Here is a 15944-nt window from a genome sequence, read left to right as displayed (position 1 = left end):
TTCCCTACAGTAAAAATTATCTGTTATCTATATTGCAGTATCTATATTACAAAAATGAACTGTTTTCAAAAAAATGGAGACAAGAATACAATATCAGAGAAAGCAGCACAGCACTGTTACCTCTAAATTATCTTTAACTTAGCTGTAAAATGTTAAGCAAGTCAGTCATCTGCTACCTCATCTGTAGCAAATTAATCAATTTTAATTTGTCAAAGAGTGATAAGCAAAAATGTGGTACAATTTTTCATTCATTACTTTGAATCAAAGCAAAGTAATCAACTTAAATAAGCTTTATAACTGAAACAGTTAGCTAAATGCAGTACCCAAAGAGTATTTAATAAAGAATAGGGTACAAAACATTCAATAGTTAAAAAAAAAAAAAAGATGCGTTACCTTGCACTAATGGGTCATCAGCCATTCTGAATAAAAAAATTCCTTCCTCTCTTAAACAGATAGTCTAAAAATTTTTTTCTTAACAATGCTGAACATCGTTAAATTACACATTACTCATTAATTACTCAAACCTCATTACTCTATGGTTGGAAATGATGTGATACATGGCCTGAACAACTTAGTTTACTTCTGTAGGACTGTCTACACTGCACACCCTCCAAATACTAAGTGCTGAACCAGATGAACCGACATATGTTACTTGGTATACAGTAGGTCTTACTGAATCACTTAAGGCCAGGTGGCTGACTTCAGAACCACATGCTGAGATACAGCTGCACTTTCACCCTGTCCCCCATCCCATTCCAATCTGTAGAGCTATATTACTTTCTGTCACTTTGTTGACAGGTCCCCCTCTTCTGCTGTCAGTTCTGGTGCTTAAGGTCCATTACTGTTACTGATCTCCTTTGCCATTCTCCATCTAGCTACATGCAACTGCTAACACTTCTTTTTCTGTTTCTTCATCATTTTTATCTCTTTTCCTGCTCTTCTCAGCTACCAGAAAAAAAGAGATCTACTTCACAGCCATAGTCAGCCAATTGATACACTCCTTTCCTTCTAAATAAAAAGAAAAAAGAATCAAAGCAGGTGGGGATGATCTCTGGCTTTTCAGAACTCTTTTCATCACAGTCTGAAACCCAGAGGTTCATTCACTGTTACAAAAGATGCTTTATGGTTTCTTTTACTTCTAACTTTGGAGTTACTGCAGATACTTGGTCTATAGACAATTTAAGTTTTTACAACTACAGTATTTTAGGGTTAAAAAAGTAACAGAAGACAAGGTGGCTGCTTTCTTAACCCTTAAAAAATTTACCCAAAAAAACCTGCAAAATTTTCTATTAAGATCAGACCTTACGGGGAGTTCCCTGGTGGTCTAGTGGTTAGGATTCTGGGCTTTCACTGCCACGGCCTGGGTTCAATCCCTGGGAATTGCAATCCCACAAGCCATGTGGCACAGCCAAAAAAAAAAAAAAAAAAAAAATCAGATCTTAAATGAATAGTGCCCCAAAAAAGATATACATATGGCCAAAAAGCATATGAAAAGATGCTTAATATCACCAACCAGTAGGGAAGCCAAAACCACTGAGATACTGCTTCACACCCATTAGGATGGCTATTATTAAAAAAAAAAAATAGAGAAAATGTGCTTGGTGAGGACGTGGAGAAGTGCTGGTGGCGATGCAGAGAAAATGGAGCCTCCATGCACTGCCAGTAGGAATGTAAAATAGTGTAGCCATTGTTGTTAATAATATGTCAATACTTAAAAAAATAAACATAAGGCTTCCATGGTGGTGCAGTGGTTGAGAGTCCGCCTGCCAATGCAGGGGACACGGATTCGTGCCCCGATCCGGGAAGATACCACATACCATGGAGCGGCTGGGCCCGTGAGCCATGGCCGCTGAGCCTGCGCGTCTGGAGCCTGTGCTCCGCAGCGGGAGAGGCCACAGCAGTGAGAGGCCCGTGTACCACAAAAAAAAAAAAAAAGAAAAAAAAGGAAGAACATTTTAACATATGCTACAACATACATGAACCTTGAAGTCACTATGCTAAGCAAAATAAGCCAGTGAAAAAAGGACAAATGTCCTATGATTCCACTTATATGAGGTATCTAGACAGAAACAGAAAATTCATAGAAAAAGTAGCTTAGTGGTTGTCCAGTGCTGAGGAAAGAGGGGAATGGGGAGTTAATGTTTAATGGGTATGGAGTTTCAGCTAGGAAAGATGAAAAGATCTGGAAACGGATGGTAGTGACAGCTGCATAACAACGTGAATGTACTTAATTCCACTGAAATGTACACTTAAAAATGGTTAAAATGACTAATTTTATGTTATGTATATTTTACCACAATTAAAAAATAAAGGAATGAAAAGTAAAGTTGACATAAGTTAGCTTATTTCACTTGCTACTTAGTTATCCACAGCCACTGTACAAACCCAATCTGACCCTAAAACAGACAGCTCAAGTTATGTTCAACTGAGTAAATAGTGCTTAATTTTGTTTGCACTAATGAAAAGCTTGGAAACATCTCTACATATCTGAAGACATCAGATTATCCTCATAGAGGTCTGCCTGGGAAAGCTGAGAAAAACAGGCTGTCAATAAAAAAGATCTCTCAGGCTCACACAAAACACTGAGTAAATATTCCTGAGATTTTTAAACACTGACGCCTCCATGCCTATATCCTTGCTATTCCAAGATATACCAACACATTCCTGCCTCAGGGCCTTTTCCTAGCCTAAAACACATACCCACATACCTGCAGAGCTCACTCTGATTTCATGCAGATCCCTACTCAAAAGTCCTCTTATCAGAGAGGCAGGATTTTTTTTTTTTTAAATGGTAGAATGGAAACTGCCTTGTCCTGTGACTATTTTTTTTTTAATATAAATTTATTTATTTATTTTTGGCTGTTTTGGGTCTTCATTTCTGTGCGAGGGCTTTCTCTAGTTGCAGCGAGCGGGGGCCACTCTTCATCGCGGTGCGCGGGCCTCTCACTGTCTCGGCCAGAGAGGCAGGTTTTGACCACCCTATTTAAAACAGCATCCTCCATCATTCTCTCTCCCCTCAATGTGCTTTATTTTTCTTCATAGCCCTTATCACTACCTGATGTATCTACTTGCTAACTGTCCTTCTCTATCCGCTACAGCATAAATTTCAGAACAAAGACTGCCCATTTTGTTCAGTATTGGAAGCCCAGCAACTAGAACACCACCTGGCACGCTGAAGATGGCCCATAAATACCTGTTAATGGAATGAGTGGGTGCATGGTTACGGTTTCATAGGTCATGCTGCCCTCTTGGCGTTGGTGCTATTCTACCATTTACCAGCTTCACAACAGCCACTGCTTCTAAGCCATCCACAGCATTCCTGGTTTAGGCTTAAGTGGAAGGAACACTTAAAGAGTCAGATAGAATCCTGGTACCAGTATGTCAAAAAACTGCTCCCTGACTTATTTTCTAAATACATCAAATGAATACAGTATATCTGTCCCTCACAATGAGCGATAAAAAACAAGCACGAAGAATACACCCCTAACACCGCTTTAAGACAAAAAGATACCGTGGATTGCATCACATTTCACCTGTTTTGATAAATGGTACGAGGCACTCGCTAGTCTGAAAACCAAAGGATTTTGCCTCTGCAACTTTTCACAGGATTTGGGGAAACAAAGACAAGAACACTGTCAATAAATATAGCCAAAAATTAAGTAAGCAATTACTTGGCATAACAAATACACACTCTGGAGCACGAGAAGAATATGTTAAATCTCTGGATGAGAGAAAGAGAAGACTGCCTCCAAAATATACCTAACTTTGTTTCAAAGTCAAAAGTATTCAATTAAGAATTCATCCCAGTGAAATGTCCCACCAGCGCCCATGCATGTTACAAGTTTGGGGAGCATTTTATAACTGCACTTTAATCTTCTGCCTACAGCGAATGTCTTCTGGTAAAGGTCTGGCAGGTGACGATCATTTTCGTAGAAAAATCTTCAAGCAGAGAACCACCAAACCTCCCCACCTGAGAAAGCTTAGAAAGGCCCATTACGCTACAGTCTCTAGGCTCCCAGAACCCCAAACGTCCAAGAGTAAGGAGACTCATCCAGGGAACACACGTGTAATGCCCCGCCTCGGAAGTGGAAATGGCAGGTGTAAGCTGCCCATCAGCGGGGTCCTGTACACAGGGCAGAAGTGTCCGCAGGAAACGCGGCGCCAGCGACCCCCGCCCGAGACGAACCAAGGCCAGCCTCTTCCTCTGATTCCGGCCCAGGCCTGCCCCCCGGGAGTTCACAACCCGGCAAACGCAGGTCCTACCTGAGCTCTGCCCCCAGCTACAGGGCTGTGGGGGTAGGCGGGAGGAGGCGTGGCCTTCCAGCTCGCCAGCCGAACTCCCTCGTGCGGTTGTTACGACTTTCCCTGTCCGGATCCGCGCCCCGAACAAGTTCCAGTTACACTTCCGGGGTCCGCAGGAGACTGAAACGTCATTGCGCACACGTCGGCGGCGGCCGCGACAAGCCGGAAGGAGGCGGGGCGTGGTCGCTGGGTCGGTTCTTGCGGCGGTAGGTGGGCTGGGAGAAAAAGGCACACGGGAGGGAGGGGTTGTCCTGTTATGTCCCTGTGGGCTCACTTCGCCTTTCCTTCGCCCTTTCTTTTGAAGTAAGGGACACCCCTTCCTGGGTAACTTCAGAGTATGGGGCCACCGTGAAGCCTCGTTCCCCAAGCGTAGTTTAAAAACAGTTGGGAGAGTGCCCATGCCACTAATTGCCCACTCTCCCACACATGGTTTATCCCGCTTCACCTGGTCCCTTCAACTCCAGAAAGGACAGGGGGTGGAAAAGTCTAGAGTTAGAAGATTAAATTTACCTGTAAATTTTGACTTACGTGAAGTAGGTACTCATTTTCTTATCTACTGACTGCTAATAGGATAGATTGGAAACAGCTGTGTAAAGCTAGGATCACATCGCTAACAGTGGGTTGGATCTAAACTCAGCCTTTACGGTAAAAATCCCTGAGAGTAAAAATTACTCATGAAAATACCGTAAGTGGCCCACAAAGTGCAGATACGTGATGTTAAGTATAAACTCTAGGTCTTTAATTCTTACGCACACTTGAATGTGAGACCTCTTAGCTAGTTTATGTTTTCATGAAAAGGGAGTTTGTAGATATCTGGGCATTTAAACTATGCTGATAAATCCAAGGGGCAACACCTAGTTTTCATCTTGCTTAACCATTCACCAGCATTTGACACAGTCCATCACATCCTCCTTTTTGAAACTTGAAACGCTTTCTTCATTTGACTTTTGTGAACTCACAGAGCTCTTTTGATTCTTCTTTGCTAGACTCTGCCTCATTTCTTAGTGTGTCCCAGCTCTCTTCCCCTCTTTAGCCACCTTTATTCCCCAGGTAATCTCATTCTTTCCTTCACTGATTATTCCCAAATACTCTTAGAAACTTATTCCACCTCCCAATATTCACTGGAACTTGATATATTTAATGTTGAATATGATCAGTGGGCTTTTAAGATATATTCCCGCATCCTTATAATGAGCTTTCTTTCTTACACACACACACACACACACACACACACACACTACATTCCTGTAGTAAATCTGAGCTGTGAGTACAACTATATGATGAGTTGTGTGAGTTCTCCTAAGAGAGAAAAGACAAGTAATAGAGACTGATCCCAAGCTAATTCATTGTTGGAATCATTAGGACTTAAAGAGCTATAACTATACTTAATGACTTAAAGGAAAAGAATACTCACATTGAATGAAAATACAGGAATTCTCAGCAGAGACGTAAAATTTATAATAAAGAACCAAATGGAAATTCTATTACAAAACAACAAAACATCTGAAATTTTTTAAAAATTCACTTGATGGGCTTAACAGAAGAATGGAGATTGTGAAGACAGTCAGTGAACTTGGTCATACATAACACAAAAATAGCATACCTATGCACAAGAAAGTCAAACTTCTGTGAACCAACAATAAAGAGAAAATCTTGAAAGCTGCAGGAATAAAATGCCACATTCATGTAGGAGAACAGTGATCCAAATGATCAGAACTTGGGTCTTCTCATCAGAAACAGTGGAAGCCAGAAGAGAGTGGATCGTTTTAGAAGTGCTGAAAGAAAAAGACAGTCAATCCAGAATTCTGTATCTAGTGACATATCCTTCAAGAGTGGTGAAATAAAAAGTTATAAGTAAAAGGCTTTATCACAAGCAGATCTGCACTACAAGAAATGCTAAAGGAAGGGAAATAAAATCAAATGGCAATTCAAATCTTCAGGAAGAAAGAGCATCAAAAGTAGCAAGTATCTCAGTAAATATGTGTTTTACCTCTTAATTTCATTAAAATACATATAACTGTTTAAAACAAAAATTATAACATTGTCTAGTAAGACTTATTATATCTTTTGATATAGTACATATGAAAGTTAGCTATACCATAAAGGGCAGGGTGGGGTAGGTAGTGAATGTACATTTATACTCTATAGAAAGTTAAGGATATACGTTTTAATACTTAGAATAACCACTAAAAGAAATGCAAAGAAATGTAAAAAGCCAATAGATAAAATATATAAGAATATTCATAGCAGTTTATTTACAATAGCCCCAAACTATAAATAATCCAGGTGTCCATCAGACAGTGGCATAAACAAATTTTTGTATATTCATGCAACAGACTACTAAACAATGGAAAGGAACAAGCCACTAATACCTGGAACAACATGAATGAACCTCAAAACATTAAGCTGAGTGAAAGAAGCCTTGCACGCAAAAAAGGTATGCTGGTTATAATTTCATTTATATGAAATTCTAGAATGTGCCTAACTAATCTATGGTGGAAAAACTAGATCAAAAACACTAAGTTTGGGAGATACCTGGCTTGTTCAAACAGTTCTAAGGAGGCCAAAGTGGCTGGAAAGAAGAAAACAAAGAGGAGTAGTAGAAGAGGAAAGAGGGATGTGTGAATGAGGGATCATGCAGGCTATTGTTAAGACTTTCTACTCTGAATGAAAAGTAGAGTCACTGTAAGTAGAGGAGAGACACTATCTGATTTTAAAAGGGTCTCTATGGCTGCTTTAAGAATTGACTGTAGGGTCAGTATAGAGCTAGGCAGACAATTTGGGAGGCTATTTTGTTCATCTAGATGAACAGTGATGGTGACTTGGACTCAATAAGTTTTAGCTCTTAATGTTATTTCAATTCAAGATAGGTTTTCCGTCATTGAATTTTTAAAAATATTCAGATATAATATATTTAATTTTCAAGAAATATTTCTTATTTTCTGATTGCTTATTTTACATAGTAGAATGTTCTTTTATGTTTACAATATCATCCGAAAATTCTTTTCTTCTGTTTCCTTAACCATCTTTCTTTCCTCTAAGGTTGGTTATTCTGTTTATTGTCATCCTTGTCTTTGATTGATTTTCTGCGAATATCTGGTGATCCCTGATTTTCTGTTTAGGTCTTTGTAAAATGGGTTATGTTGATTACTTTAGAGGTAACTAGAATGTTTTTCCTTCCAATATTTTATCATGAATATATACAACCATAAAGAAAGTTAAAATAATAGTACAGTGGACATGTGTCCCCACTACCTAGACTCTCCTGTTAACATTTTATTATACTGTACTAGCTTTGTCATATAACTGTTTACATATCCATCTTCTATTGAGCCATTGACTTATCTTTTTTTTTTTAAAAAAAAGCATTTTGAAGTAAATCATGGCATTAATTTTTCCTTTAGTTGTGTAAGTGGAGGTTTTCTAAACAGGAGGGAAAAATGAGGCTCTGAGTCAGTAGATAGGGCTTTTCCTAGTCACAGTTACCTTAAGGATATAGGGGTGGAAAATAGAAAGGTAAGCTGAAGTCTCTCACAGTTATTAAACTAAGAAGGGTTTTATTCTTGGGGAGGAGAATTTCCCTCCTGGTCTGTCTTTCTGTCTCCCTCCCCGCAACCCCCAGTCAATTTTGTACCTTTTTCAGAGAAACAGTGTAACCTCAAGCTTTGCTATGTGATATTTTTCTCCTATATCATTTATTCGTTTAGATGTTAAGATTTAGCTGTTTGTGATTTTTTAAAACCAAATAACAGCAGTTTAAGCAAGATAGAAGTTTATTTCTCACACACATAAGTGTAGGTACCCCAGGACTAGTTATCCAATCATCAGTGAACCAGGTTTCTACATTTTTGTGGTTCTGTCGAGCTCAATATGTGCCATCCACAACTGATGAAAGTGGCTGCTCTAACTCTGGACATTATGCCCACCTTCCAGCCAGAAGGAATAGTCCTTTAAGAATTTCCCAGCCAGAAGTTGCTCACAACATTTTTGTTTATATCTTAAATGTCAGTACTTAGACATACAGTCACACATAACTACTAATGACAGATTGAAATTATAATGGAGTAATCACAGTTTGGGCACACAAAATGGAGTCAGGTGGCCATTGAGGATATGGTCTCTGGTCTCTGCATCACTGAGAACTTGAACTTTCTTTGAAATGTTCCAGGCCCAAGGACACCACCAGCCATATTCAGAACAACACTTGCCAGCTGCAACCTTATCATCTCAAGGTCTCCCTTTGTAACTGTGCAACCATTTCAGACCCCAACCAATCCATGCTTACCAAGCACCCTCACTTCTTGCCAGCTCTAATCATAATTCTTGAAAAACAACTCATATAATTAACTGTAGCCTTGCAACTTTTTGCCTTTATAAGCCTCTCCCATTTTGTAGTCTGGTAGAACACAATTCAAGTGTTTGTTGAATCTGTGTTTCCCAGGCTGCAGTCTTTATTTCAGTCAGGTCTCCATTTCTGAAACTTTGGTTAACACTACCTGCTATTAAGTACTAGGAAATGTTATATTGCTTCAAGGTGACCATGTGCTTCACAGGACAAAAGGGAGAATGGATGTTGCAGGTACAGCTAGCAGTCTTTGTTTTAGACCTCAACATTCATATTATTTCCAGGAAGACATTTCCCAGGCAGATCGCTCACTTTCTCTAGGAAGCCATTCTCAGCATGTTAGCCTGAGGCAAAAGATTCCAGCCAAACTGTATCAGAGCCCAAGTTAGTTGTGTCTGTTCAGCTGACCTGTCTTGAACTGGCGCTTCCCTCAGCGATTTTCAAAGTGCTGTGGAATTACTTTAGGGATATTATAAGAAAGCAGATAGATACTGTCTAAATAACCTTCTTAACCTTCATATCTCTTTTATATTTTAGGTTTCCTGGAATAAGAATTCATCGGAAGAAAGCATTACTCTGTGGAAGTTTGAAAGCCGTTATCAGTATTCTCTGCCGATAGCAAATGCTCTCTAGTCGGCAGCTATCAGAGCAAATTCTGTCTCTCCACTCTGTGGTCCTAGGCCCACTGTAGCCACCAGGGAACAGTTCAACTGAAATGACCCATCAACTCCATTCCTGTTGTTATTCTTAAACCTTCCTGGCACAGCATCAGATACCTGCGTGAAGGAAAAGCTTCTTCAGCCTTCCCTCTCTATTTGGCTTCAAGGTAACCAATTCAGCTTATAGATTTTATTGCCTAAGGTGAAACATCCTGAGCCTGTGTACCTCTTAACTGTACCAATGCTTACCAGGTTAGAGCTAAAAACAGTATACAGCACAACACAATTCATATGTGCAGTAACTTTATTTTCTATAAATGATCTCCTCTTGTTCTATAGCTCTTAATTTTGCTAAGGTAAATTTTACCAGGTAAAGTTAACCTTTTCCAATTAAATTTTTTTCTCTGCTATATGTTTACTCAATCCAATGAATAAACTTTCCATCAGGAATATGAATCATCTGACATTTGGCCCCCTTTCTACCTCTTAATTCTTGAGATAGTGTTGGGTGTAGGGGAAACTTATGTGTCCTTATGGATGTGGGGCAAGAAGCCTCTGTGCCTTTGCTGGGTTCTTGTTAGAACCCAAAAGACATTGAGGTAAAAAAAAAAGTCATTGAGGTGACTTTTCTCCTCTCCTGTTACTGGGAATCCTACAGTAGGGTACATTGAGGTATGGGCTGGTCTGTCTCATCCGGTATTTTGGCCATTATCTTAGTGTTCCTCACTACTCTCCAGCAGCACAGCCATTTGCCTCTAGTTATGAGGGACCTTCAGTCTGTGGTCTTTGTCTCATGACACCAATCCTGGGACTAAAAAACTCATTGATGGAATGTTTCCAACAATACATCTCAATTGTATTCAAGGTGCATTATGGTTCTTAGATTAATTCTTTAAGAATATTAAATATTACCCACTACTGTTCATACTAAACAGTATCAACAAAAGATCATAAATTCCAAGCATGAGAGAATTTGTTTGCCAAAATAGAGAACTTATATTCTTATAGACATACACACAAAAAAAATCATGGCCTTTTACCTTAACATCATACACAAAAAGTTCAAAATGGGTCATAGACCTAAATATAAATGGTAAAGTAATAAAGCTTCTAGGAGAAAACAGGGGAATAACTTCATGTTCTTGGGAAAGGCAAAAATTTCATAAACAGGGTAGAAAAAAAAATATGAACCATAAAAGAAAAGATTGGTGGGCTTCCCTGGTGGCGCAGTGGTTGAGAGTACGCCTGCCGATGCAGGGGACACGGGTTCGTGCCCCGGTCTGGGAAGGTCCCACATGCCGCAGAGCGGCTGGGCCTGTGAGCCATGGCCGCTGAGCCTGCGCGTCCAGAGCCTGTGCTCCGCAACGGGAGTGGCCACAATAGTGAGAGGCCCGCATACTGCCAAAAAAGAAAAGATTGGTAAGTTGGACCACACAAAAAAATTGTCTTTCCTAGTGTGGAAACACTGCCTTATGTGCAGGGCAAAGGTGATCCGGGCTCCAGTATTTTCAATGCACCACACCTAAGATAGATAGAGCCTCCATTCCATTAGTTGGGGGGGTGGGTGCTGGAGGAGTCCTCACCTCTTGTTTCACTTGCCAAGGACTCAGCCTTTGCACCAGGTAGTTGACGATGGGATGAAAAACGTTGAATGTTGCTCCTCACACATGTAGAAGGTTCTCAGATTGGGAAATGGGGAGAGAGGGAAACCCATGTTATTGGCTGCAGCCCTCCAGAATGGAGTCTCTGCCTTGCTTGGAGCAGAGAGGGAGAGAGCAGTGTTAGTTTAAATACCACACACTCTAGCCCTTTTTTTTACCAAATTTTCATAGATTTTCTGGAATAGATGTTTCTTGATGTGCTCTTTGCCTTTCGGACCATTTTCAGAGCCTTTAAATGGTGTTTGTTTGTTCATTTGTTCTTTTAACTTTTCATTTCGGGAGCAGGTCAGTAGACTTTTTTACACTGTCATGCTGGAAGTCAGTACAGGGGTGCAATTTTGAACATACAGATTCTCAATTCATTTCTAATCTATTTATTTTACTTTTGAGCCCATCTTTGAGTCTCTATTTTTTGTTATATTTCATTTATTAGTACTATGTAGATGGGTTAAAGATGATGTGTTAAAGCTTGGACTCTGCTGTGCATTTTTTTCATTGACGTGTAATTGACATATAACATCATTAGTTTCAAGTGTACAATATAATGATTTAATTTTTGTATATACACACAGTGGAAAATTCACATATAGCTTTATAGCTCACCCTCAGTATTCTTGATAGCTAGCCGCAAATCATGTAGTGCTGTATTTACTATTGAAAAAAGTTAGTTTATAAGTGGACTCATCTAGTTCAAACACATGTGCAAGGGTCAACTGTCTTGTGAAATCAACACAGTAAGTCTAGTTACATCCTTCATACATAGTTACAATTTTTTTCCTCCTGTTAAGAACTAGTAAGATCTACTATCTTAGCAACTTTTAAATATGCAATACAAAATTATTAACAATAGTCATCATGTTGTACATTAACTGCAAGCCCGTGACTCTTTAATTTTATAAGTGGAATACATTTATTTTTCTGTCAGGATGTGGAGACTTTGGGAATTCCTTGGCAGTCCAGTGGTTAGGACTCTATGCTTTCCCTGCAGGGGGCATGGGTTTGATCCCTGGTTGGTAAACTAAGATAGCGCAAGCTGCACAGCACATCCAAAAAAAAACGATGTAGAGATTTTATTTTTGTTACCTGTGTGCATACAAGTGTTCCTTTTATTTAAAAAATATTTTTAAATAAATATTTTTTGCCTCTTTTGTCACGGATTAATTGACCATAGGTATGTGCATTTATTTCTGTGCTCTCTATTCTGTTTCATTGATCTATGTTTCTGTTTTTGTGACAGTACCATGCTATTTTGATTACTTTAGCTTTATAATATAGTCTGAAGTCAGGGAGGGTGATAACTCCAGCTTTGTTCTTTTTCTCAAGATTGCTTTGGCAATTCAGTGTCTTTTTTAGTTTCATATAAATATTAGGATTATTTACTCTAGTTCTGTGAAAAATGTCATGGGTGTTTTGATAGAGATTGCATTAAATCTGTAGAGTGCTTTGAGTAGTTTGGCCATTTTAACAATATTAATCCTTCCAATCCCAGAGCATGGGATATCTTTCCATTTCTTTGTATCATCTTCAATTTACTTTATCCATGTTTTATACTTTTCAGAGTATAGGCCTTTCACCTCCTTGTTTAAATTTATTTCTAGGTATTTTATTCTTTTTGATGCAGTTTTAAATGGAATTTTCTTTAACTTTCTCTTTCTGATAGTGTATTATTAGTGTATAGAAAAGCAACATATTTCTGTATATTAATCTTGTATTCACCAACCTTACCTACTTCACTTATTAGTTCTAATAATTTTTTGGTGGAGACTTTAAGGTTTTCTATATCACGCCATCTGCAAATAGTGACAGTTTTACTTCTTCCCTTCTGATTTGGATGTCCTTTATTTCTCATTCTTATCTGATTGTGGTGGCTAGGTTTTCCAATACTGTGTTAAATAGAAGTGGTGAGAGTGGGCTTCCTTGTCTTGTTCCTGAATTTAGAGGAAAGGCTTTCAGCTTTTCACCATTGAGTATAATATTAGCTATAGGTTTGTCATAATATGTTGAGATGTTTTCCCTCTATACCAACTTTGATGAGAGTTTTGATCATGAACGAATGTTGAATATTGTGAGATGATTTTTCTGCGTCTATTGAGATGATCATGTAATTTTTATCCTTCCTTTTTTTAATGTGGTGTATCACATTTATTGATTTGTGAATATTGAACCATCCTTGCATCCCTGGAATAAATCTAACTTGATAATAGTGGATCATCCTTTTTATGTGTTACTGGATTTGGTTTGCTAATATTTTGCTGAGGGTTTTGGTATCAGTGTTCATCAAAGATGTTGGCCTGTAATTTTCTTTTTTGGTAGTGTATTTGTCTGGTTTTGGAATCACGGTAATGCTGGTCTTGAAGAATGAATTCGGGAGTATTCTGTCCCCATCAATTTTTTGGACTAGTTTGAGGAAGATAAGTATTTTCTCCTCTTTGTATGTCTTGTAAAATTCCCCTGTGAAGCTATCTGGTCCTGGACTTTTGTTTGTTGGGAGATTTTTAAATTACAAATTCAAGTTCACTCCTAATGATCAGTCTGTTCAAATTGTTTATTTATTCCTGACTCAGTCTTGGCACGCTGTATGTTTCTAGAAATTTGTCCATTTCTTCCAGGTTGTCCAATTTGCTGGCATATAACTGTTGATAGTATTCTCTTAGAATTCTTTTGTATCTCTGTGGTATCAGTTGTTGTTTCCCCTCTTTCCTCTCTTATTATGTTTATTTGGGTCTTTTCTACTTATTGGTGAGCCTATCTAAAGCTTTATCTATTTTGTTTATTTTTTTCAAAACACTAGCTCTTGGTTTAACTGATCTTTTCTAATTTTTTTTTGGGGGGTGGGTGGTTATCTGTCCTCTATTTTAATTTCTTTCCTCTCTGATATTTATTTATATCCTTCTGTTGACTTTGGGCTTTGTTCTTCTTTTTCTAATTCCTTTATATGGTAGCTTAGGTTGTTTATTTGAGATTTTTCTTGTTTCTTAAGGTAGGCCTGTATTGCTATAAACTTCCCTCTTAGAAGTGCTTTTGCCACATCCCATAGATTTTGGAGAGTTACATTTCCATTTTCATTTGTCTCGAGGTATTTTCTGATTTCCTCTTTGATATGTTCATTGACCTATTGGGTTTTTTTCGTGTGTGTGTGTGGTACGTGGACCTCTCACTGTTGTGGCCTCTCCTGTTGCGGAGCACAGGCTCCAGATGCACAGGCTCAGAGGCCATGGCTCATGGGCCTAGCCGCTCCGTGGCATGTGGGATCTTCCTGGTCCGGGTCACAAACCCGTGTCCCCTGCATCGGCAGGCGGACTCTCAACCACTGTGCCACCAGGGAAGCCTGACCTATTGGGTTTTTAGTAGCATGTTATTTAATCTCCACGTGTTTGTTCTTTTCCCATTTTTCATTCTGTAATTGATTTCTAGTCTCATATTGTTGTGGTTGGAAAAAATAATTGATACAATTTCTGTCTTTTTAAATTTGTTGAGACTTGTTTTGTGGCCTAGCATGTGATCCATCCAGGAGACTGTTCCATAGGCAGTTGAAAAGAATCTATATTGTGCTGTTTTTTAATGTAATGTCCTATAGACAACTGGTCTATTATGTCATTTAAGAGCACTGTTGCCTTATTGATTTTTGGTCTGGATGATCTGTCCATTGATAAAAATGGGGTGTTAAAATCCTCTACTATTTTATTATTGTTGATTTCTCCCTTATGTCTGTTAATATCTGCTCTATGTATTTAGCTGCTCCTGTATTGGGTGCATATATGTTAATGAGAACAATATCTTCTTCTTTTATTAATCCCTTTATCGCTATGTAATGCCATTCTTTGTCTTTGTTATAGGCTTTGTTTTAAAGTCTGTTTTGTCTGATATGAGTATTGCTACCCCTGCTTTCTTGTCATTTCCATTTTCATGCAATATCTGTCTATCCCCTCACTTTTAGTCTGTGCCTTTAGCTCAGAATTGAGTCTTATAGGCAGCATATAGATGGGTCTTGGTTTTCATCCAATCAGCCACCTTATGTCTTTTCACTAGAGCATTTAGTCCATTGACATTTAGATAAATTATTGATAGGTTCGTACTTTGCCATTTTATTACTTGTTTTCTAGTTGTGTTTGTAGTTATTCTCTGTTCATTTCTTCTACTTTTTGTTTCTTCCCTTGTGGTTTGATGATTTTTTTAGTAGTATGCTTCTGCTCCTTTCTTTTTATTTTTATGTATCTATTGTAGGTTTTTGATTTGTGGTTATCATGCGGTTTATATATATTGACCTATAACTGTATCTACATGTTTTAAACTGGTAGTCATTTAAGTTCAAAAACATTCTAAAACATCTACATTTTGTACTCCCCTCCACCACATTTTGTGGTTTATTTTTGTTTTTTTTTTCTGCAGTACTCTCATTGCTGTGGCCTCTCCCGTTGTGGAGCACAGGCTCCAGACGTGCAGGCCCAGCAGCCATGGCCCATGGGCCCAGCTGCTCTGTGGCATGTGGAATCCTCCCGGACCGGGGCACAAACCCGTGTCCCCTGAATCAGCAGGTGGACCCCCAACCACTGTGCCACCAGGAAGTCCCACTTTTTGTGTTTTTGATGTCATGTTTTACATCTTTATGTTTATCCCTTAACATTTCATTGTAGTTATAGTTGTTTCTACATTTTTTTTCTCTTTTAATCTTCATACTTATTTAAGTATTAAATAAATTAAAGTAAAAGCTTGTTTAAGTAGTTGATCCTCAGTTCTTTGTATTTGCCTTGCCTTGTGGGATTTTCCATTTTCTATGGATTCTTACTTCTTTCCCACTTAGAGAAGACCCTTTAACATTTTTTTAGCATGGGTTTAGTATTGATGAACTGTTTTAGTTTTTGCTTATTTGAGAATTATTTAACTTTCCTTTGATTCTAAATGAAAATGTTGCTGAAGAGAGTATACTAGTTTGCACATTTTTCTCTTTCAACACTTTGGATATATCATGCCACTCCT

At 38.5% G+C, this 15944-nt stretch overlaps 1 protein-coding gene across 3 annotated transcripts in view; it reads right to left on the bottom strand.

Moving 5' to 3' along the window:
- The window catches only part of ARB2A (ARB2 cotranscriptional regulator A), a 434977-nt gene extending 430554 nt beyond the window's left edge, over positions 1 to 4423 (bottom strand). The window contains exon 1 of one of the 3 annotated variants that reach the window (XM_007469760.1): positions 4264 to 4423. The gene's annotated coding sequence lies outside the window, so the exon portion shown is untranslated. The remainder of the gene's footprint in view (positions 1 to 4263) is intronic. The other 2 variants (XM_007469761.1, XM_007469759.1) reach the window with 2 other exon arrangements.
- Between the last annotated feature and the right edge of the window lie 11521 nt (positions 4424 to 15944).

The sequence above is a fragment of the Lipotes vexillifer genome, unplaced genomic scaffold (assembly GCF_000442215.2).
Source record: "Lipotes vexillifer unplaced genomic scaffold, Lipotes_vexillifer_v1.1 scaffold67, whole genome shotgun sequence".
In the NCBI taxonomy this organism is placed as follows: Eukaryota; Metazoa; Chordata; class Mammalia; order Artiodactyla; family Lipotidae; genus Lipotes; species Lipotes vexillifer.
This window is presented reverse-complemented; position numbering and strand designations above follow the sequence as displayed.